The sequence below is a fragment of the Pseudonaja textilis genome, chromosome 3 (assembly GCF_049901715.1).
Source record: "Pseudonaja textilis isolate UNSWEBS1 chromosome 3, rPseTex1.2, whole genome shotgun sequence".
Classification (NCBI taxonomy): domain Eukaryota; kingdom Metazoa; phylum Chordata; class Lepidosauria; order Squamata; family Elapidae; genus Pseudonaja; species Pseudonaja textilis.
In genome coordinates this window covers 193,532,454-193,556,416 of record NC_141992.1, presented here as the reverse complement: position 1 = coordinate 193,556,416, position 23,963 = coordinate 193,532,454, and positions in this window count along the sequence as shown.

Below are 23,963 nucleotides of genomic sequence, written 5' to 3'. Positions count from 1 at the left end.
TACCATTATCATGAGACACACCCCACCACACCCAGGCCTATACGCAGTTCTAATTCTGGCCACACCTAACCCATTATCCATAAATGCTATTAACCCTATAACATGTCTACATCCCTCCCCTATTCCAACCCTCACTAATACCCACTTGGTGCCACCTTCACCATGTTTTAACCTAAAGCTTAATTACCACCTATATGTTCCCCAATCCCCTTTAACAATATGCTCCACATCAATACATGAAAAAGCCATTTCTAGCAGCCCCACAGTTGTTTCAGAATCCATCCTGCAGCCCCACAGTTGCTTCAGAATCCATCCTCCATCCCTGCAGTTGTTGCAGGATGCATCCTCAGCTCTGCTGAGTCATTCCAAAGCCATCGGCTAGCACACAAGCAGAAATACATATCCGGCAGCAGCAGCAGCAGAGATAAGGTGACGTTCTCCACAGCCAGCTGACTTGCTCTGAGGCTTATTCGGAGGTGACGGGCTCCGAGTGAACTCAGAGCCCGACAACTGTGCAGTTTTCTTTCCGTTTTAAAATAAATTGAGAAGTTTATAATGCTGGCAGAGGTGAAAGAAGGGAGAAGAAGAAGGAAGGTGCGTGGTCTCAATTGCAATGGCAATGGGTGTACAATTGGGAATCTTGAAGGACCAAGTTAAGGCTAGATCCTCCAGAAGGAGGAAAAAAACCATCTTTGTAATCCTTATGAGTTGACATAAACTTGATGGCTATATATGTGGATATATATATTTGCAAAAAAAGGTAAAGATTTCCCCTGCCCAATTCTAAGGAGCGATGCTCATCTCCATTTATTACCCGAGGGAGCCAGCATTATCTGAAGATATTTCCATGATCATATGGCCAGCATGACTATATCCTGAGGTGCACAAAATGCTGTTACTTTCCCATCAAAGTGGTACCTATTTCTCTATTTGCATTTGCATGCTTTCAAATTGCTAGGTGGATATATATATATATATATATATATATATATATATATATATATATATATATATGTGTGTGTGTGTGTGTGTGTGTGTGTGTGTGTGTGTGTGTGTGTGTGCTTTTCTACACTTTAACCATTTTCTTTCAATATATTACTTATTTTTGTTCTCCTTTAAAAAACATGATTTCAATTAAATACTCATTAACTGGATGCAGGGTTATTATGCTTGCTGGGACAATAGTTACAGAACTTGCTTTTACTAGTTACTACAGAACTACAATCCTAGAATTTACTATTCGATTTTCTCTCTAAGCATTTACAGCCTACTGACTTCCCATGGTCCCAGTCAACCTTGAGGGCATTGTGTCTCAACCTTGGCACCTTTAAGAGGTATAGATTTCAACTCCCAAATTTCCCCAGCCAGCAATTCTTTGAGTTAAATCCACACATCTTACAGCTGGCAGGGTTGAAAAGCGCTGCTTTAGAGTGAGGACATATTGCAAAGTGTGGGAATTCTCCAAAGCATTAGAGTGATAGCGCAACAGCAAAATTAACAATCACAAAATGATTCAACAGCCCTTCCATTTTTTTTTGTCTCAAAATAGCGACAGATTTTTCTTTCTCTAGAAGAATCCATGGGGGCCAGGGAGGGAACTTAGCTACTAGTGAAGTCCATGAAGTGTGGTGGACTGTGGGATTAGTCTTACTTTAAATGTTGAAGGATGCCAGGTGGTTTCAGCAACACTAACTTTATTGAAACTATTAAAAGACTATTCCACTTACAGTTCTGCTGAGCTTTGCAATGGAATTTCTTTTTCTTCTTTCTTCTACTGCTTCTTGGAATAAAGATATGGCCAACTGGAAGTATGCATTCTTTTCATTCCAAGAAGTGTCATGCTTCTTTGCAGTTTATTTCTGCTCTGGATGTACTGGGACTTTTTTTAAAGGTTAGACATCATTGGGAAGAGGGTTTCTTGGGGCCTCGATGTACATTTTAGAAAAGTAATTCCATTTCCAGTCCATGTTGTTTGTTGTTTGTGTGTGTGTTTGTGTGTGTATGAATATGTATATGAAAACATTGAAGTAAAAAATGCCCTGGCAACTAGATTTTTTTTAAAACAAATTTTATTCATTTTTTCACATTAAAAACAAAGATCTCTTCTTAGTGGGCAACGTATTTCCAGGTCATCACTTTTACATACAAATATGACAGCAATTATACATTCATATATCCATACTTAATTTTATTATTACCTTTTCCATTCCAAATTTTCAGTAAGGAGAGAAACAAACACATTAATTCTAGCCTCTTTCATTAATCTCAATCGAAACATTTTTTTGTTTCATTTCAATTATTTCAAATATAATCCTTTAATATTTATTTTAAAAATAAAGATTAAACAATATGTGTTTGCCTGATAATAATAATGATAATATTATTATTATTATTATTATTATTATTATTATTATTAAGTTACCAATGTCTCTCCTTGCTTTTAATAGTCTATATTAACTTATTAATTTAGTTGGTTCTTTAGTCTGTCATATTCCCTTTCCATTACACATTCTTTTTATAAATTCTAGATTAATACAAATTTTAACACTAAAAAAAAAAAACAAGTATAGGTTTCCCCCCTTTTACTGTTTTGAGTGTGACACCTCAATGATTAAAATATACCTTTATTCCTTCATCTTGATTCCCAATAAACCATTATTTTTAAGAAGTTACAATAATAATCATTACATCTTTTCATTTGGATTCCACAGCATATTTCCCCCCCTTGATTTTTAATAAGAGTTATCAGTATCTATATTACCCTATTTTCTAAATATTTTTAATTGCAGAAATATCTTATTACCCCTTGTCACCCTGCAAAATCCCCTTTTTAATTCATCAACCATTATCTCTTTAAAAACAATTTCTTTTCAACATTCACTATTTCCGTATTTTTTTATTTCATGCACCTGTTTCTTACTCCTCCCCCTCTTTTCCCCATATCTTTTCTCATTCCAGTTTATATCCCTTTCTTTCTTAATATCTTCCTTTCCCCTTTTCTGCTGGGTCTTTCTGCCTTTTCTGACTTCACAGGTATTCCCCCTTTTGATTGCCTTCTTAAATCTCCACTTTTTAACCTTCCTTCTTTCCCTACTTCTTTGTAGTGTTCTTTGTGTTAATTGTCTATTTAAAATGTCTTCTCCTTGAATTGACTCCTCCTCCTCTGAAGCTCTTTCTTCTTGTTCTTCAGTTGCCATTTCCATTTTTTCTAGCACAGAGCAAAGTGATTCGCCTCTTTCCTGTAGTAATTTTCTCATATTTTTAAGTTCCATTTTTAATTTCCAAAGAGATATCATCATTACACACTCTTATATTTTATGATCATTCTGGTTCTGCTTTCACTTTCTAAGATTCTTACTTTGTTTCAATATTTCATTAATGTTATAGCCACACAAGTTCATTCAGAAACAGGATGCTTTCCCTTTTGTTTGATCTCAAGTTTTTGTCAAAAGGTGGTACTCTCCATTATACAAAGTCTTCACCTTTTCCCCCTATTTTTTTATTTAGGGTTTTTCAAACCTCAATATTCCATCATAGTCCAGTCTCCAATTTGTAAACTTTATTATTATTATTATTTGACAATCTTAAGTCCAGCTTTATTTAAGCCTGTTTATTCCCAAAATATTTTAGTCCAATTTAGTTAAATCTTCAGTTCCAGCTTCTTCCTTTCCCAGTTCGAAGCCCCGCTTAGCTGTCAAAAATATTTTCTTTTTTTTTTCCCTGTCCCTTTGTAATTTCGCCGCTCAGTTTTCTTTTCTTAAAAATTCCATGTTAACTTAATCCTGGGGTACTTTTGTTTAGTTGTATTGACCAGTTGTCCCGGTTCAGATGTTATCCACCTCTTTCTTCCTTCCTGCACAAATCTTAATCCAGCTGAGTCCTCCTCTTCGGGGTGGCCATTTTAAACCACCGCTGCAGTCATCTTCAGGGGGAAAAAGACCAAGCCCAGGGGAGGAGATGCGGCTGACCATAGAGCACAGACCATAGCCACAGAGAGTCACAATCTATGGTCCGTCAGCGAGGAGGCTCCGCCTTCTACGCAACTAGATTTTTGAAGATCAACACATGCACACACATTTTAGAATACTTGGGTAGAAATTAATATGATAAAAGAGAATTCAAGAATTAGAGCTTTGGAAAGCATCAATGAAGACTATTGAATCAAATTATTCCTTCAGGGAGAGATCCAAATTACATTAGTCCTGGTAGATGATTAACAGTTTCTCTTTGACCACATCTAATAAAGAAAAACACACCCCTTGATAATTGAATCTACTGTTGAATCAGTTCCTCTCCTCCATAGTTTAAACCACAATGAGTCTTCTTGTATAGAATTGTATAGGTCAGTTACCTAAAGACAACTGTAATTAAGACCAAAAGGTAACATTATGAAGAACAAACTTCTTCAAACATCTCCTCAATATATACCTTTCTGTTTTTTCTTCTTGCTGATTTAGAATTTTGCCACCTCCAAGTTTTCAATCTGAAATAAAGGGGTCCTGGACTTACAACCATTTGTTTAATGAAAAATGGAACAATGGCATTGAGAAAAGTGGCTTAAGAAATGCAGAAGGAGGCAAGCAAGCCTTAATTATTTAGAACAGAACAAAGTAACAAGAATTGGAAGGGACCTTGGAGGTCTTCTAGTCCAGCCCACTGCTTAGCCAAGAAGCCCTATACCTGTTCTGACCCAAGCCCTTTTCCAATAAATCAAATACAATCCAAAAAGAACAGAAACTTTGTAATGCTTTTGCAAAATAATTAGCTGTGATAAGCACAAGCCTTGCCAAACTGTGCGGGACTTGCCAAAAGATAACAGACAAGAAATAATTCGCAATACAAGAATCTTCAAATACAAACTTAGGATACTGGAATGTCCATGAGGCTGGAGTTTCAAAATGTCTTTGCCTTCTGCAAAGTATGTTTCTTTCACAATTGGCTTTTAACTTCTTGAAGGAGGGGTCATTACCTTGCAGCCTTACTCCTGACTCCCCCATGCTGTTGTAATTGCCCTTTCTTATGAGCAATCCTGCACACACACGCACTTGGCACAGGCTCCTTGGGAACCTCCTCATCACTGCTGCCAGCCCCTACAATCTCTGAAGGCAGCAGTCCACTCCCTAATGATCCTGGCCCCTTATCTGAGTCCTTGCTATCCTCAGCCATCCACACCTGCTGCTGGCTAGCCACAACAATACCTGTGATGGTGAACCTATGGTACATGTGCTAGAGGTGGCACATAGAGTCCTCTCTCTGGGCACGTGAACCATTGCCTGAGCTCAGCTTTGCCACGCATGCACGTGCAAGCCTCCTGCTGACCAGCTGGTCTTCAGGTCTGTGCTGTGCATGAGCAGGAGGTGGGTCACATCCAGAGGTCATGCACGCATGCATGGGAGGGTGGGGTGCACACAAGGGGGTCATGTACACATGCATAGGAGCGTGGGGTTGTGCATGCGAAGGGGCCCCGTGTATTGCATTTTGGGGTGTGTGTGTGCTCTTTGGGCACTTGGTACCAAAAAAGTTAGTCATCACTGCCCATTTCAGACAAATGATTGTCCAATCTTTTCTTTAAAACCTCCAGTGTCTACCCACAATGTCTAGAAGCAAATCGTTCCCCAGATAAATTGTTCTAATTGTCAGGAAATTTATCCTTAGCTGTAAGTTGGTTCTCTCCCTGATGAGGTTCCCTCCATTGTTTCTTGTCCTGCCTTCTGGTACTTTGGAAAATAGGTTGAACCCTGCCCTCCCCCTTCTTTATGGCAGCCCCTCAAATATTACAACATTTCTAATTTGGCTATTAGTGTTCTCTTTGAAGGTCAATTTTCCTTCCTTTTCCATGGTTCTATCTCCTACAATAATTAATTCATTGAAACATAATTCTCCAAGACTAATTAAAAATCTCTTAGCTTCGACTGAAAACACACACATACACACACACTATTAATACAACTTTGCTTAATCCCCACAGGACTTGTTTACCCTGCAGGTTAATTTCCTCTGATTATATTTCTGTAATTATCTGTCTTACACTTATTTGTTTTCTTCTCTCCAGTGCGGACATCTATGGACAGATGTCACATCTGATACCTTGTGAGCACCATGCAAAATTCAGAGCCCAGTTGAGCACAGCTGGAGGTTGTTGAAAGGTTCCGTGTTCCCTCTCTACTTTTCGTCCTTGTAGGTAGCAAGGGCATTCTTCTGTATATCATGTATGCATATCTTGAGAAGAAGATTTGTCCTTTTTTTTTGCATTAATTCAGGGAGAATTCTATTCATGTTTAATAGGTACATGTATTGAAATTCAGTTGCTCAGGATGGATCACAGTTTATGGGAGGGCAGATGCACATAGATACATAACATATAAAAAAATAACAGACTTGGAAAGAACCTTAGAGGTCTCCTAGTCCAACCCCCTGATCAGGAAGGAGATTCTATGCCATTCCAGACAAATGGTTGTCCAATCTCTTCTTAAAAGCTTCCAGTGTTGGAGCAGTCAGAACTTCTGGAGGAAAATTGTTTCACTGATTAAATGTTCTCACTGTCAGGAAATTTCCCCTTAGTTGGAGGTTGCTTCTCTCCTTGGTTAGTTTTCATCGTTGATTAATTTCCATGCATATACATATTCACATACATGTGCACAAACACGCATACATATTGTACATACATACATACATACATTTATGCTTGTGTGTGTAGCAAAGAAATAGATTATATATGCATTATTTTTATGTTATTTAAATTTATTATAGCTATTCATTTCCCATGAAATGTAGGATTATGTATGATAGGCTTGAGTATATAGAAATGGATTCCCTATGTGTTACAAATTTACTGGTGGTTTTTATTACCACCACCACCACCACCCCCGCTGCCAGTTTTTCATTTTTATTACCATCGTAACTTCCCTTGGGACATGGTTATGGATGTACTACCAGTGTTGTGACAGGTTAATAGATAAAGAGACAAGTAGAATTCTGAAAAGTTTTGAGTTAGACATTACATTTGTAGGGATCAGAATCAAATCTGATCAGATTTAATTGTCAAATCTAATCAGCAACTTTGAAACAAATAATGTAATTCATTAGCTGGATCTGCAGTACTAAATCTAAATCAAATCAAATCAAATCAATTTTCTGAAACAAATAGATCTATTAAGAATGTATGAATCAGCTTAGAGGTGATTTCCACCTATCAGTTACAGAGACAAAATCTGATAAGCTCTTTGACAACCTATCTTCTCAGTCATCGTATTTTATTAGATGTTCTCTTCTTAGTCTCATGACAATGAATGTATGGGTGTTACACTGAAATATAGAATTGCCCATTTTGGCTATTTCAGGAATATGAACGGCCAATTGCCTCCATCCCAAGAAATACAAAGTACAAAGACAAGAAGCAACAGTTTGAAACTAATCAAAGAGAGAACAAACCTAGAACTAAGGAGAAATTTCCTGACAGTGAAAACAATTAATCAATGGAATGGCTTGCCTTGAAAAGTTGTGGGTACTCCATCACTGAAATTTTTTAAGAGGAATAGGACAGCCATGCAATTGTATAGGGTCTCTTGCTTGGGTGAGGGGTTGCACTGTGGGACTTCCATGGTCCCTTCCAATTTTATTCTATTATTGTATGCTATGGAGATGCGGTGGCTCAGTGGCTAAGATGCTGAGCTTGTCAATCAGAAAGATCGGCAGTTCGGTGGTTCGAATCCCTAGCACTGCATAACGGAATGAGCTCCCATTACCTGTCCCAGCTTCTGCCAACCTAGCAGTTTGAAAGCATGTAAAAATGCAAATAAAAAATAGGGACCACTTTGGTGGGAAGGTAACAGCATTCCATGCCCTTTCAGTGTTTAGTCATGCTGGCCACATGACCACGGGGATGTCTTTGGACAGCGCTGGCTCTTTGGCTTTGTAACGGAGATGAGCACTGCCCCCTAGAGCCAGAAACTACTAGCGCGTATGTGTGAGGGGGAACCTTTACCATTACTTTATGGTAGCATAGTATATTGCTATGGTAGCAATAGCACTTAGATTTATATACCACTTCATAGTGTTTTACAGCCCTATCTAAGTATTTTACAGAGTCAGCATATTATCCCCAACAATCTGGATTTTCATTTTATCAATCAAGGAAGGAAGAAAGGAAGGAAGGAAGGAAAGAAGGAAGGAAGGAAGGAAGGAGGAAGGAAGGAAGGAAGGAAGGAAGGAAGGAAGGAAGGAAGGAAGGAAGGAAGGAAGGAAGGAAGGAAGGAAGGAAGGAAGGAAGGCATGCTGAGTCAACCTTGAGCCGGTGAGAATTGAACTGCTGGCAGTCAGAAGAATTAGCCTTCAATAGTGCATTCTAACCACTGTGTCACCATGACTCTTGATCATCCCATTAAGCATAGAAAAGGATTCAGTAAAATTAAATCAATTCAAAAATCTCCAATTCAAGTAAGCTTTGATATTTGATTGGGAGAGCTGGCAACACTTGCTTTTGATTCAAATCAAACACTCGTGCATATTTTTTTTCTTCTGATTGGTTTGACAAATCTCTCATCTCTGTAGCAGCTTAGCTAGATGGACAAAATAATTGGAGAACTGAGATACCTCCATGGATGGTGATAGCACTGCCAATTCATATTGATCTGGAAAAGAGAATTTTCCTGATTCCAAAATATATTATCACATGCTGGGTTCTCATATGCAGCTATTAAACTGAATTCTGGGATAACATTTTGAACAGTATTTACAACTTCAGTAGACACCTTCTGATGTTGGGTGCTATTGTTTTCCCATCAATTGATTTAGTAAATAATGCAAACCATGTTTATGCTGACAATAGTATTTCACTATCATTTGGGTTTTACACATCTAGCTGAAATGTTAATTTATATTGCTAGTCTGTGTATGATATGTCATGCACTAAGTAAATAAAACAATTCACTAGAAGGAATTTGGATGAATAAAAATAGAGGATACCCCTCAGAGGTGGTATTCAGCAGGTTCTGAATAGTGGAGAGGGAGTGGAGATTTTACAGTATCCTTCCCCTGCCACACCCACCAAGCCACGCCATGCCACGCCCACCAAGCCACGCCCACATGACCACTGATACCCCCCCACACGTATACATATAAAGTCAAAATAATACCTACCTTTGCAGCATTCAAGTTTTGGAGTGTTTTGTCAGAGCCATCAAAAATATTTTTTATATACAGAAAAGAAAAAGACTCATTTTTATGAATGCTTTGCAAATCAGTCATGTTACATCTTAAATGACATGTTCAATGTAAAAAAAAAAAAATGCTAGGATTCTCCATGTAGGCAAACCAAGAAGAAATATGCCATGTGGTGTGATCTTCCCAAAAATTTCTTTCTGAGCCTTCTTTAAAAGGAAAAAAAATGATAGGAACAAAGACAGGAAGAGTATTGATATCTTTGAACTTTGGTGGTTGTAGAAGAACATGAACAGCCAAGGAAGCAAATCAATGGATTGTTTTCCAACCAAGAAAATAAACTGATTAACCCAACATTTTCACTCAAAGCACAAATGACCAGGTTCAATTTATCCTACTTCAGACACATTTTGCAAAGACCCTGGTTTCCAGAGAAAGCTCTGATGCCAGGAAAGATGGAATGGAAGAGAAGAGGACAACCAGCAACAAGGTGGTAGGTTCTTCTACAGTGGCAGTTAGTTGCACTACTTGAAAAAACAGGATAATCTAATTTAGATTAATATTAGGCACAAATAACCAGGAGCATTCATTGAAGTCAAAGTACAGAAGAATTTATTACTGCTACCTATAAAGAAAAATCTAGTCAACTAATTGTCCAAGCTAAATTGGCGCTAGATAATGGTCAATGGAATTCATGGGGAGGCTAAAATTGGGTTTCATGTAGTAATGCAATGACTCCAAATTTATGACATGTTTAACTCCACCTTCCATCTCAGCTTCCTCTTCTTCTACAGTTATGGATACATCATCATGGAGAAAATCCATCCATCTATCCATCACAAAAAGGCCTCAAATGGGCTGAAAATCAGCTGGGTGGCACGTACATGCACAATGAGGTAAATTTGGCTGGGGCTAGCATGTCCGCACAAATGGCTCTGCCTGCCACCTGTGGCACGCATGCCATAAGTTCGCCATCATGGTCCTAAGTGCTTGGGAAGAACTCTATTTATTTTTATTCATTTATGCTTATTAATTTATTAAATGTTTACACTACCCATCTCTCCTACAAGGTGACTCTGGCAGCTTACAAGTCTGCATATGAAAGGCAATACCAGCTAAAGAACTGGCAACTGTCCTCACATTGTGTATATAACCATTTCAGAGGCAGTCGGAATTTAAAATGTCCATCCTGTTTCAAATGAGTTAAAAGGAGCCTGAATCACTCTGAAGTATCCAGAATGTTTCCTGATCTGGAACAGAGCTTCAGTTTCTATTACAAATAGAACTTCAGTCTGTATCCTTCAGCTTGATTAAAAGGAAATTGGGAAAAGTTAAACTAAAGCTCTTTTTTAAAAAGAAAAAAATATTCTTTATCCTTACCTTTTTGGGGGGGGGATGGCTATTACATTACAGTTTTAAACCAAGAGTCGAATGTAAGTGTTGTTCTTAGAAGAAGAAGTTAGAAGTTATTTCTGTATTTGTTTGTTTGTTTGTTTATTTGTCATACAGTCAGCTAGATGTTCAAATTGAATTTGGAATTTTTATCCACCTTTGGAGTTCTTCCAAAGGACCTGAGATAGATTGATATGGATATTTGATAGTCTTAAAGGTATCATTTTTATTTTTAATTGAGTTTGTGAGTTTGTCTCACACTCAGCCAGATGTTCAGATTGGATTGGACATTTTTGTCTGCCTATCGAGTCCTTCCCAAGAACCACTGAAAGGCATATGTGGATATTTGATGGTGTTACAGATATCATCTCAGAATTAAATTGTTTCAAGTAAAGCTGCCTTTTGCAATTGACTGGTGGTTAATTTGTCAATGCCAATGGTGTTATTTTTATTAGCAAATTCATTTGCCACCCATCTCCCAGTTCAAGGTGACTCTGAGCAGCTTTCTTTTTCTTTATAACTCTTTACATTTCTATTCCTATTTTTTTTATCCTTTATCTTTTCTATTTTGTTAGTTGATGCCATTTTTATGTGTATGCTTTGTAAAATTTAATAAAATGATGAAAAAAATGAAACAAGTACTGGTCTTTACCATCAACAAGTCTTGATTTTTCTTCAAATTATTCTGTTTCTTTCCTAAAATTTATTCCAAAAGAAGAATCTCAAAGCAGAAACATAAAGTGGATCCCAAAGCTCCAGATGGCTGAAGAGACAGTTTCTGTAGATAACAAGGCACTTCCTTATTATTATAATATCTTGTTGTGTAAAATGTAATTATAAGTTGCCTTGGGAGCAGAATTTTGGATGAGAAGGCAGATGTAAACAAACACAATGAAACCCGAGAAGAATTAAACAGGTGATGCTATTTCAACCTTCATCATCTGCTGTCCTTGTTGAGTTCCTAGGAAAAAAAACCAATTCTAATTAAATTCACATTGAATGATCTATTCTGATCCTTAAAGTCAAAGGACTTCTGGATCCTTCCAATAGCAATTTGAGCAGCTGGACATTCCACATTATAATTTCATTCCTCATATTGTGTCCAACTGGTCACAGTTTACTCCCTAGGAAAGAATGACCCTTGGCTCTGTTGGAAGAATTATCCAGGTCCAGTTTCAAGCTGGGAGAAAGATACTGGAAACATGGAAGCTGATTGGAAAGATGGTTTAATGATGAACAGAATCACCAAGCACCTGTGTTTCTGGGTAGCTGTCCACAGTGGAGATGAGAGTGAGGGGTTTTTATACCTTCTCTTGGGCTTTGAACTTGAGCTTCCTGTTCCTGTGCAAGAACATGTATTCTATTGGCTGTTGTAGGGGTCATAGCTGGCTCTGTAGGTTGTCTGAGCTCCCAGGTTTGGATGAAGTTTGCCTAATGCTATGAAGGAGCTTGTTGGGCAATTCCTATTGTGGCTGAGGGCTATAAAGAAAGGTGGGGGCTGCTTTCCAAGAGTATGTTTCTCCATTTCTCATCCAGGGAAAAATAATGTTCTACCTTTTTAATACTTTTCAAAATATTTAATTATTCTAGGAGAGGGTGGGTGTTAACTTTCTAAAGCTCCACGGCTGGTAGACAAAAGGTACTTTTACTAAAGATGCTGAGTGCATTGCAGGCAAGGTAAGTTCTGAAGAAAAACCACACAAAAATCATATATTGAAAGCAATCCCCAATGTCCCAAACCCTCCCTCCTGGGAAAACAATCCAATCAGGTCCTGTTCCAATGTTTCCGAAACCTGGTGCCTCTGGTCCTGTGGTAAATTCCTTTCCCTGGTGTCCTTGAAGCTAGGCAGATGGCTCGGTTTGGCACCTCTGGTTCCTGTTAGTGTCCATAATCCCCAATTTCCCACAGAATTATTTCACCTCAGAAATGAGGAGGTGATAAGCCTCCTGGGAAAGCCAAGGGAAATTGTCAAAACCATAAAAAAGCGAAAGTTAGAATATTTTGGACATGTGATGCAACACCTGGAAAAATACGGCAGAGTTCACTTAATCTTCCAAGCAAAGACTGAAGGTAAACAAGGTCCAGGCAATAGAAGAACATTTGACTTCAAAATCTAAGGGACTGGTTTGGACAAAACTCAACAGCACTTTTTCATGTGGCTGTTGATAAAAATAGGATCGCCAACGTGATCGCCAACGTACGATGACGGATATGGCACAAGAAGAAGATTCTTTCACACCTCCAGCTCTCTTCCCCTCCCAAATGCCCCCTCCCACTTGGTTATGCCAACTGGTAGCGAGCTTCAAAGAAAGTGAAGATCGACAGCTGACACATTGGCTATGCCATGGCATTTTGAGCAGCAGGCCAGATTTTTTTTAAAAAAGGAAGTTTCCCTCACTGGATCTCTGCCAATTTTGTAGGATCAATAAGTGCTTGGAAGAGCTTTCCCATGCCAGGAAATGAAAGGATTAGCAGAAGGCAAATGCTATTTTGGGCCCTGTGACTCATATTCTGAAAAACTCCCCTGTGCTATTGAGATGTTCTGCATAGCGTTCATTAGAATTTGCACAATAACTGAGTGAATCTTCGGTCTGAAGCAATTTATCTTTTTAATTCCCTTGCCATTTCATCAGTTGCTGGGAGATTATTACAATCCTGTGTAGCTTTTGCATGAGTCTTCTTCCTCATCCAACTCCTTGATGCACAAAATGATCTAAAACCTTTGATGCACTCAACATCATACATAGTGTAAGGTTATGCTAAAGAATTTACTAATAATCAACTCCAACAGTGCCACAGCGCATTCACAAACCATTCTTTAAGATAAAGTTCCACTTATTTATAAGGCTATTCCTCAGAAGATAAACTAGAACTGGATTTTTTTTTTTTTTGCCTTGCAGAAACTGTACATTAAATCATTCTAAATGTTGTGCTACTCCTTTCGTTGCACAAATCAGTAAAGAATATTGGCAGGATAATATCTGGAATGCGTTTTGAAGCATAGCACAGAAGATTGGCTTTCTTCACAGGTTTATTATCAATTAATAGGTTATGACTAAGATGGACTGTACTGGGAAATTCAGAGTTTTTGATTAAACTTGAAAGTGAAAAGATATTGTGAAAGGAAACAATTTCAAACTATGCACTGATTTAGAAAATGAAATTAGATTTCAGGATCCAATCTGGATAGGTCAGTGGGAACAGATATTTAATTTTATGAGCTTTCAGATTCCTGCTGGAGCCCATTCTCAGAGAACTCTCTACTATAAATGTTGTGCTTTGGACTATTCTATGCATAATATTTATGTGGTGTCTGGTTGGGTGTGGCTTCTTATTAACAGATAACAGATAATCAGAGTTGGAAGGACCTTGTAGGTCATCTAGTTCAACCTCCTACCCAAGCAGGAGATCCTACACCATTTCTGACAGATAGGAGTCCAGTCTCTTCTTGAAAGTCTCAAGCGATGGCACTCCCGCAACTTCTGAAGTCAACTTCTGTTCCATTGGTTGATTGTTCTCACTGTCAGAAGGTTTATCCTTATTTCCAGGTTGAATCTCTCCTTTGTTCAGTTTCCATCCATTGTTCCTTGTCTGGCCTTCAGGTGCTTTAGAAAATAGCTTGACCCTTTTCTCTTTATTGATTGGGCTGTTGATGACCAATTATTAAATGGTTGCCTGTTGTTTCCTTTTGCTGCCAACTCTTTGGATCCTAAGTATTTGATAACCTGGGGTTTAAATCAGCACTTCTGTTGACTGAAACGCAGCCCATTTCCCAGGCTTCAATCATTTCCTCAGCTGTCTCTGTACCTGATCAGTCAACAATCTTAGTAGTTGCAAAATTGAATGACTAAACTAAGAAAATATTTATAGACTCCTTACATCCTGGACATAAACTATTTCAACTCCTACCCTCAAAATGATTCTATAGAGCACTGCACACCAGAACAACTAGACACGAGAACAGTTTTTTTTCCCTGAACACCATCACTCTGCTAAACAAATAATTTTCTCAACATTGTCAAACTGTTTACTAAATCTGCACTATTACTATTACTATTAATTCTTCCTTCCTTTCACCCCTCTCCTCCCATTTATGGCTGTATGACTGTAACTTCGTTGCTTGTATACTAATGATTTTTATTGACTGTTTCCTAGTATGATTTGATTGGTTATTGTATCCTATGACTATTATTAAGTTTTGTACCTTATGATTCTTGACTCTTGACAAACGTATCTTTTGTTTTATGTATACTGAGAACATATGCACCAAGGCAAATTTGTGTGTCCAATCACATTTGGCCAATAAAGAATTCTATTCTATTCTATTCTATTCTATTCTATTCTATTCTATTCTATTCTATTCTATTCTATTCTATTCTCTATTCTATTCTATTCTATTCTATTCTATTCTATTCCTCTGCTCCTGATGACCAACTGAGATTGAATCCTGCAACATTATCCTGGGACATGCATATTTATCTTCATCCATGTGAAATTAGGGGTATTTTTTTCCCCTGATGATCTCTAAATGAATATTTCCCTCATCCACTGGTGAGAGATTCCTCCCTTAAACTCCAGAAAGTCATTAACAGTCCTTATTGAAATTATCCTGATAGGTGGATTATTATTGGACTAGACCAAGGGTCTTAAAAATTTACACGTGCTGTTTGAGGAATATCCAGGCTGCAGTACTGAAGCCTATTTTTTTACACTGCTACAAAAGTCGATGGAGTTGAAAATGAAGAATATCTAATGGTTATTTAGCCCCAAAGCTATGCTTGATCTTGCTAATGCGGAGTAGTTTCTGCAAAATAGGGTTACTTCACCTGGCCACATAGCTGGCAGCATTTTTCATTAAACGGCACACTAATCTTTGATTTTATGACTAGGTGGAATTGCAATACATTTTCAAGGTCAAAATATAGTTTTTGCTGCCCAGATCCTACTTTTTTTCTTTGTTCTCCTTCCTTACTGAGCAAAGAAGAACTTTCTTAGTTTCAGACTTTTTACTTATTCACTTTCCTTGTCTGACAAAGTCATTCTGTCTTTCATTTAGCTAAGAAATTGTTCTAGATGATTTTACCTGCTCCCTATCCAAGATGAGAGCCTTTTTTCCATAGCAGCAAATTGAACCCTCCTTCTTGATTTCTTCATCCTTCTCTTCCTAGCCTTCTAATTGGTATGTCATGCCCCTGTCAGAATCTGACTCAGAGGAGGAAGCTGAACAGCTGACAGGGAGTGGGAGTGTGGCTCCCTTGGCTTTGGAAGAAATTGGGAAGGGCGAAGTCCAGCTGGGCAGAGCAGGAAAGAGGTAGAACAAGGGAGAGAGAATTCAGAGGAAGACCCAGGCCCACCCCTTCTTCATCCTAGGGCATGCAGGAAGGAATGGACAAGAGAGCAATGTGGGTTGCATGGCTTATGGGGGAGGAAAGGGCCCTGATTTCCTTCATTATCTGCAGCTGGGAACACAGTATATAAAAAAGGAAGCTGCGTGCAGCAAGCTGTTGGGAGCAAACATGACTTTATCTTGTATCATTGTGGCTTATCTATGTTCGTGGCGTCTTCCCAACTGTATGAGTTTTGCCATGCTTACAAGTCTGAAATTCCTTCTTCTGTCCTGTCAAACTAATTACTTCAGATTGGTTTGTTTTGGATTTTAAGTTACAGTTTGTGTGTACCTTGTTTTGGACTGAATTTTCTACAATTAAAGGCTATTCCTGGGAGAGTTTTTCTCCAGCCCAAGGTAACCAGGACACTGGGGGCAAAGTTGGAGATAATAAAGGGGCTCTTATTGATTATTTGACTGTGTTGCCTTTGTGCCATGCCCTGGGTCATCACATGTATTTCTTGACCATGCCTCACTGCCCCATTGCCCCTGCCCCAAAGAAACAAGCCAAATAACACAAAGGTAGGTAGGGTTTCCTAGAAGTCAGCAGGACACTCAGTGCACTGACTGGGCAGTTTGGCCAACCAACATATGCAATTTCTAAATGATTTGATGGATTGGACCAAGGTGAGTCACCAAGCCATCACTATCATGTTTCTCTTCTTGGATTGTTCCTAACCTGTGCCCTCATTGTATTGGGCAACATTGCCAGTTGGGCAACATTATCAGAGTAGGGTCCTTGGTACTGTCTGAGCTTGGATGTTTTCTTGCAGACGTTTCATTACCAAACTAAGTAACATCATTGGTGCAAATATGATGTTACTTAGTTTAGTAAATGAAATGTCTACAAGAAAACATCCAAGCTCAGACAACACCAAGGACACCACAATTCAATCCAGATTGATCTATTCTCTTTTGTTGGTAGCATTGTCAGTTTCTATAAATAAAGTTATGGGTTTGAGAAAATGATTTGGAGGGCTACATAAGGACCATTAGCTGTAACTTTTGAGAACTTTTGACTAGGTAAATACATGATTTGGTGGCCAGATCCACAGATTCCCCTATATTTATGGCTTGTTTGCTTTTTAATTAATATGAGAATAGAATAGAATAGAATAGAATAGAATAGAATAGAATAGAATAGAATAGAATAGAATACTTGATTGACACACAAGGAATTTTTCTCTGGTAAATAACTCTCAGTATATATACAAACAAACATATAGTGCACAAACAAACACACATTGTACATTCAAATATAAGGTCTCATTATACTTGCATAAGTTCTCAGTGTACATATAAACAACAAAGTGATAAATCATAAATCACAAGATACAATCATAAATCATACAATACAAACAACTAAATCATAAAATACCAACAGGAGAAGTTAATAGGAAAGATGAGAAGGATAATATCAATACAACCCTCCTTCATGGGTAAATATCCTTAAGAATAAGGCAGTGCCTGGCTGCTTATTGAACAAAGGATAGTTAAAAACATGACTCAGTAAAAGCTATGCATTTTCCATCTCTGCAAGTAACATTTCTCTGATTTGGTTGTTTCTTCTGAAAGTTTCCACAAGAAATTAGAAGCCCTCGGTGTGTTCTTATCACGACTGCCCTACAAGGGAAAATTTATCAAGGAGCAGCTTTTCCAATGAGTTCCAAGACTCAAAATGTTACTGTAATTAAGAGGATTCTGAATGGGTGGGACTGATAATTGCCTTATTAAGTCCTTTCAAATTAGTTCATTATCAAGTGCCTCGCTCAGTGAAAGCTAGAGCAGCCTCGGTAATTCAGAAACGGCAGGTCAATGGCTTTTCAGAAATAAATGCTCAAGGGAGGCAAAGTTGAATCCAGGTCATCCTTCCAAGATGCATTGGGGAATGTCAAGCTGAACCGCCTATCAGTCTCCTTTGGCTTTCTCTGTGTTGTGTTCTCCTCTCCCAGATGCAGGATATTCCCTCTAAAGCTGACAGCTGCAGCTTTGCTCCCTGTCTACATCTCAGCAGATCGCACCACACTAAACTGTGTCAAGGCCACATGTTCCAGCTGATAACATCCCCAAAGCAGATGGTTACAAGGTCCTGGGCTATTCACATTGTGCCAGTGGGCACAGAGCTCACTTGCCTCCTTCCCTCTGCAGATAAGTTTATTGCTATGGTAGCTAAATAAATAAATGTGTGTGTCCAACTTGCAGGTGCTTCCCCGAGTGCAATTCAAGGTGTTGGTTGTCACCTTAAAAGCCCTACATGGCTTGGGAGCAGCTTATCTGAGGGATTGTCTCTTTCCAAAAGTTTCTACCCATCAAATTTGATATCTATGTCTCAGTCATCCAGGTCTTGGTTGTCCCAAGGGTGCTTTTTCAAAAAGCAACTGGACTTTCTTGTTTTTGTTTTGAAGACTATTCACTTCTCACCCAAGAAGCTTCTTCAGCTGTGACTGGATGGTGGGCAATGGAAAGATTTGTATTCCTTGCAGACAGCTGGTCATTTGCATCCTTTTAGTGAGTTGTTGAGGCCACTTGGAGGTTTGCCTGTGTCCTCAGGTTGCACTACTCAGGTGACCCTGAGGAAACAGACGAACCTCCAAGTGGCCTCAATGACCCTATTTTGTTGTTATTAGTTGAAAAGTCATGTCCCACCCATCATGACCCCATGGACAATATTCCTCCAGGCCTTCCTATCTTGTACCATCCTCCAGAGTCCATTTAAGCTCATGCTGACTGCTTTAGTGACTCCACCCAGCCACCTCAATCTCTGCTGTCTCCTTCTTCTTTTGGCCTTAATCGTTCCCAGCATTAGGTTCTTCTCCAGTGAGTCCATCCTTCTCATTAGGTGGCCGAAGTATTTGAGTTTCATTTTCAGGATCTGGCCTTCTAAAGAGCAGTCAGTCAATGACCCTATAAAAGGATGCAATTGACCAGCTGTCTGCAAGGAGTATAAAACCTTCCATTGCCCACCATCCCAGATAGAATTGAAGAAGTTTATTGGAAGTCAACATGTTGGCATGACCTGGGTGTAGCCGACTCTGAGATATGTAATTCACTGTCACCCTTGACCCTGCTTTTCCCCCCACCACCCCCGGGTGTATCATAATTCATATTCTCCAATGAAACACGTCCATAGCCAAGAGTCGTCAATCATGCTCTCCAATTAGATTTTTGCACAGCAGAAGCTTCAGTCACCTAATCAGTCTCTGAAGAAAATACAAATGAAATGTACTATCGATTCCACACTGCTGCCTGCTCTTTGAAACTCCCCCCCTCCTTCTTTCTGTTGGCAACTATAAAATGTGTACAGAAAATGTTTTATGAGTTGACATCTTGGATGAGAAGCAAAATGTCTTCAAAAGAAAAAACAAGAAAGTTCAGTTGCCTCTTGAAAAAAGCATCTTTGGGACATCCCATTTGATCTAACAAGTTTGTCATGCTGTAGATCCCATCAGCCAAAACTATTGATTGATGTGAACTCGAGGGTAGACTTTCTCTGCTGTAGCCACTGCTTTGTGAATTATCTTGCTGTCAGTGATCAGAATGACCCCAACTTTGTTGCCCTTTTGTCAGGCTTTAAAAACGTGGCTGTGTTTCTGAGTTTGTAGTGCTAAATGTGTTAAGGCCCCTATTACATGACTTTGCTGTTACAGGTAGTCCTTGATTTACAGCCATGAATTTAGTGACAATTTAAAGTTACAAGAGCACTGAAAAAAATGACTTTAGTAATGACCCGGGACGTGGCACAAAGGCAACGCAGTCAGATAAGTAAGAAAAGTCCCTTTAATACTTCCAACTTTGCCTCCAATGTCCAATCATCTTCAGCTGGAGAAAAAAACTTTCCCAAGAACAGTCTGTAAGTGGAAGACTGTTCAGTCCAGAAGCAAATATAAACTGTAAATAAAAATCCATACAAACCACAGTGCAACAATTAACTGGACAGAGCAGGATAAGGAATAGCAGACTTCAAAGGTCAACAAAACATATACAGTTGGGAAGATCCCAGGAACCCAGATAAGCCTCGACCATAAAAAATAACCACAATTTGTTTCCCACAAGTTGCTGTGCGTAAACTCCCTTTTTAAACATTGTATTCCCAGCTGCAGCTAATGAAGGGAATCAGGACCTTTTCCTACCTCGTAAGCCATGCAACTCATGTTGCTCCCTTCTCCATTCCCCCCTGCATGCCCTAGGATGAAGAGAGGATGGGCCTGAATTCCCTCTGCCTTGCTCTACCTCTTCCCTGCTCTGCCCAGCCGGACTTTGCCCTTCCCCAATTTCATCCACAGCCACGGGAGCCACACTCCCACTCCCTGTCAGCTGCTCAGCCTCCCCCTTCAAATCAGATCCTGACAGGGACATAACAACTTTAGACTGTTTTTCACAGTTAATGACCACTGGAGCTTCCTGGTGGTCATGTGATCAAAATTCAGCCACTTGGCAACTGTTATTGCCAAAATATTTATGATGGTTGCTGCATCCCGAAGTCACATGATCCCTTTTGTGGCCTTCTGACAAGCAAAGTCAACGGGCAATCCAGATTCACTTAACCATGTTACTACCTTAATAACTGCAGTGATTCACTTAACAACCATGTCAGGAAAGGTCATCAAATGGGCAAAACTCACTTAGCAGATGTTTTGCTTACCAACATAAATGTTGGGCTCAATTGTGGTTGTAAGCTGAGGACTTTCTACAGTTGCTTCATCATCTTGGTTCGTTCTTAGTTCTTATTTATTTATTTATTTTATGAATGTTTTACTGTTTTTTTTTTACCATTTTAAATTGTTTTATCGTTTTAGTGTTGCAAGTTGCCCAGAGTCACTTAAATTGAGTTGGATGGCTATAGAAATTGAATCCATCCATCCATCCATCCATCTATCCATCAATCAATCAAACCTGGAAATCACAGTAGACAGGGGAGCCCAATTGGTTATCTGACGGTCAATCCGGAGCTAACAAGATCCTTCAAAACATCTGAAGGCTGAAGGCTCAAGCCAGTTTGAAATGCCAAAAAAAAGCATTATGAAATAAACATTAAGAGAGAGAATGAAGGGAAAAAAATATCAATCACATCCTTTCGGCATACCAGGATGGTCCAGAATGGCAGGAGAGAGACACTTGAAGCCAGCGGTTTGCATGGCGCCCTCCTAGGACTTCAGGTGTCAGATCCCTAAAGTGATATTGCCATTCAATTGGGAGAAGTGGGGGAAATGTGATTCTTTCTTATTGCCTCTGATAACTGCTATTTTAAAATCATAATCCTGGCTCCTGAGTGCCCTGAGATTTTCTCACCTTTTGGGGGCATGTATTGCGGGGGGAGGACCATGTGGGTTGTTTCACTCTGAAAACCGGCAGAAGATGACCTTGGGAATGTCTGCTTATCTGGTTCTCAGGACAGCCGTTACAATAATATCTTCACACCTGTGGATTGGCTGATGCCTTAAGTCAAACTGTATTGCCTAAGGAGGTTTAGAGTCTGCTTTGCCTTTGTCCTGTTTTCACTTCTGCTCAATAAAAGGTTCCTTTTGAGATACTCCGTTTCAATAGTTTTTACTTTCTTGAATTAGAAGGAGAGGTAGGTCCTTACGTTAGGTACTGAAATTCAAACGGTCTGAAGAGGAGGGGATGACTATCTTTGAAAAATTGTTCTTAAGAGGGCAAGGAGTATTAGTAGTAATATCTGGGGATGGAAGAGCAGAGCATATTTATTGAGGGCTTGGTCATCATTTTAATTATGGAATGCCTACCAAGAATATTTTAAGGAAGATCTCTAGCAGAGGGCATCTGAAGACATTGATGTGACATAACATAGATTGTCTCCCCTCTCTTTAGCAGATGATCAGTGATTGTCTCCTCCCCTCCCCCCAATTCCTTTGATTAGGGAGATTATGATGTCCTCTTTCTCTTAATGGTTGCAATTCAGATAAGAAGCAAGCATTAAGAATACAATGGTGCAATCTGCAAAGCTCTGATAAGTCATTTGTTTTAAGCATGCCTTCCTTTTGAGTGCACGGGTGGTGAAAATGCCTCAGCCAATTTAAATAACCTTTTTTTTTTTTTTGTACAGATATTTCTTGCATGTGCCAGGAAAAAAGCAGTCCACTTCACTGATCTTCTTGGGTGTCAATAAAGGAATGTGCTAGAAAGAAAGGATCCTCCAAGTGAAATGGCATGATTAAAAAGATGTTTTGTCTTCAAGCCTGAGTTTTTTGCATTTCACATGGAGGTGAGATCCTCAACATTACTTCTTCATGTACACAGGAACTGAATATATTTCCACCTGGAAGTGGGAGCTTCAAAGGTACTTGAAGTGGTATATAAGTCTAAGTGCTATTGCTATTGCTACTTGGGAAGTAAGTTATTTAAGCAATAGCACTTAGAGTTATATACCACTTCATAGTTCTTTTCAAGCAGTTTACAGAGTCAGCATATTGCCCCCAACAATCTGGGTCCTCATTTTACTGACCTCAGAAGGATGGAAGGCTGAGTCAACCTTGAGATGGTGAGAATCAAACTGCCAAACTGCTGGCAGCCAGCAGTCAGCAGAAGCAACCTGCAGTTCTGCATTCTAACTGCTGTGCCATCGTGGCTTAAAGCTTTATAGATCAAACTAGCACTTTGAAGGGGTCTTGGGAGACTCATATCAACCAGTGCAGAGGCTGGAGAGCAGATGTGATACTAGGAATGTTGCTACCTGCTAACATTCTGGCGGCCATATTTGGTAGTAAGGCAGCTCCCTTATGACAGAGCCATAAAGTTGGAAGGGCCATTGATGTTGTTGAACCGCATCCCCTGCTTAATGCAGGAATCCAGATTAAAGTATACCTGGTAGTTGGCTGTGCTTCATAAAAGATCGAATTTAACCATGAGACAGAGCCAGGTTCTGCCAGATAGATATAGATACTGTGTTTCCCTGAAAATAAGACCCAACCAGAAAATAAGCCCTAGCATGATTTTTCAGGATGTTTGTAATATAAGCCCTACCCACCAAAATAAGCCCAAATTAAGATCATCAGGGACATTTTAGTACCATATTTCCCTCAGAATAACTGGAAAATAAGCCCTAATGTATCTTTTGGAACAAAAATTAATATAAGTCCCAGTCTTATTTTCAGGGAAACACAGTTACAACAGTTCACTTGCGATGGTTCAAAGTTATGATACTCCTCCACTACCAAAAATACTTACAACCAGTTCCTAAGCGACTTATATTGCAGCACCAGAGCAGTAGTTCATCCTTATGACCAACTGCAGAGATACTGCAATATGCCTCCTCCTATTTCCTACCCATCCTGCTTTGCTGAGGCTCCACAGGCACAGGGCCTACTTTGCTAGGCCATCAGTTCCCATGTCTTCCTCCCTGATCCATCAAAGATTGCTTACTTATCTTTTGAAGATCTCCAGAGCTTCAGAATATGCTGGGCAATGTGACACAAAAGTAGCTGTCTTCTTCTCAAATGCTGGCAAAGCCGCTTTCCTTAGATCTTGTGTTCTTACACACACTTATTTTTGTACAGAGGATAGTAGCACCTGTAAGAATGTGAGATCTATTGTGTACCTGCAGATCTTGTCTGCTCCTGACCTGGGTGGTGCCACTGGTGCCTTCTGCATGGTTTGAATAAGCCACTTTAGGGATTGTTGTGTGAAGACAATGTTGGCAGCCAAACAACAGGGGGCATTTTTCATGGTGCTGCACATTTGATAAATGAATGCATTGGGGTGAGCAGCAATAGGGGCTCATTCATTTAATGTGATTCATGTAATGTTACAACCATAATGGATAGGCTCCATCATGGTTAATAACTCAAGGGTTACCCATATTCCCAGTTTGGTTGCCAGTGAGAACACTTGTGGTTGGCTGTTCCAACTCCTACCCTCAAAATGATGCTATAGAGCACTGCACACCAGAACAACTAGACACAAGGAAGTTTTTTCTCAAACACCATCACTCTGTTAAACAAATAATTCCCTCAACACTGTCCAACTATTTACAAACTCTGCATTACTATTACTATTAATCTTCTCATC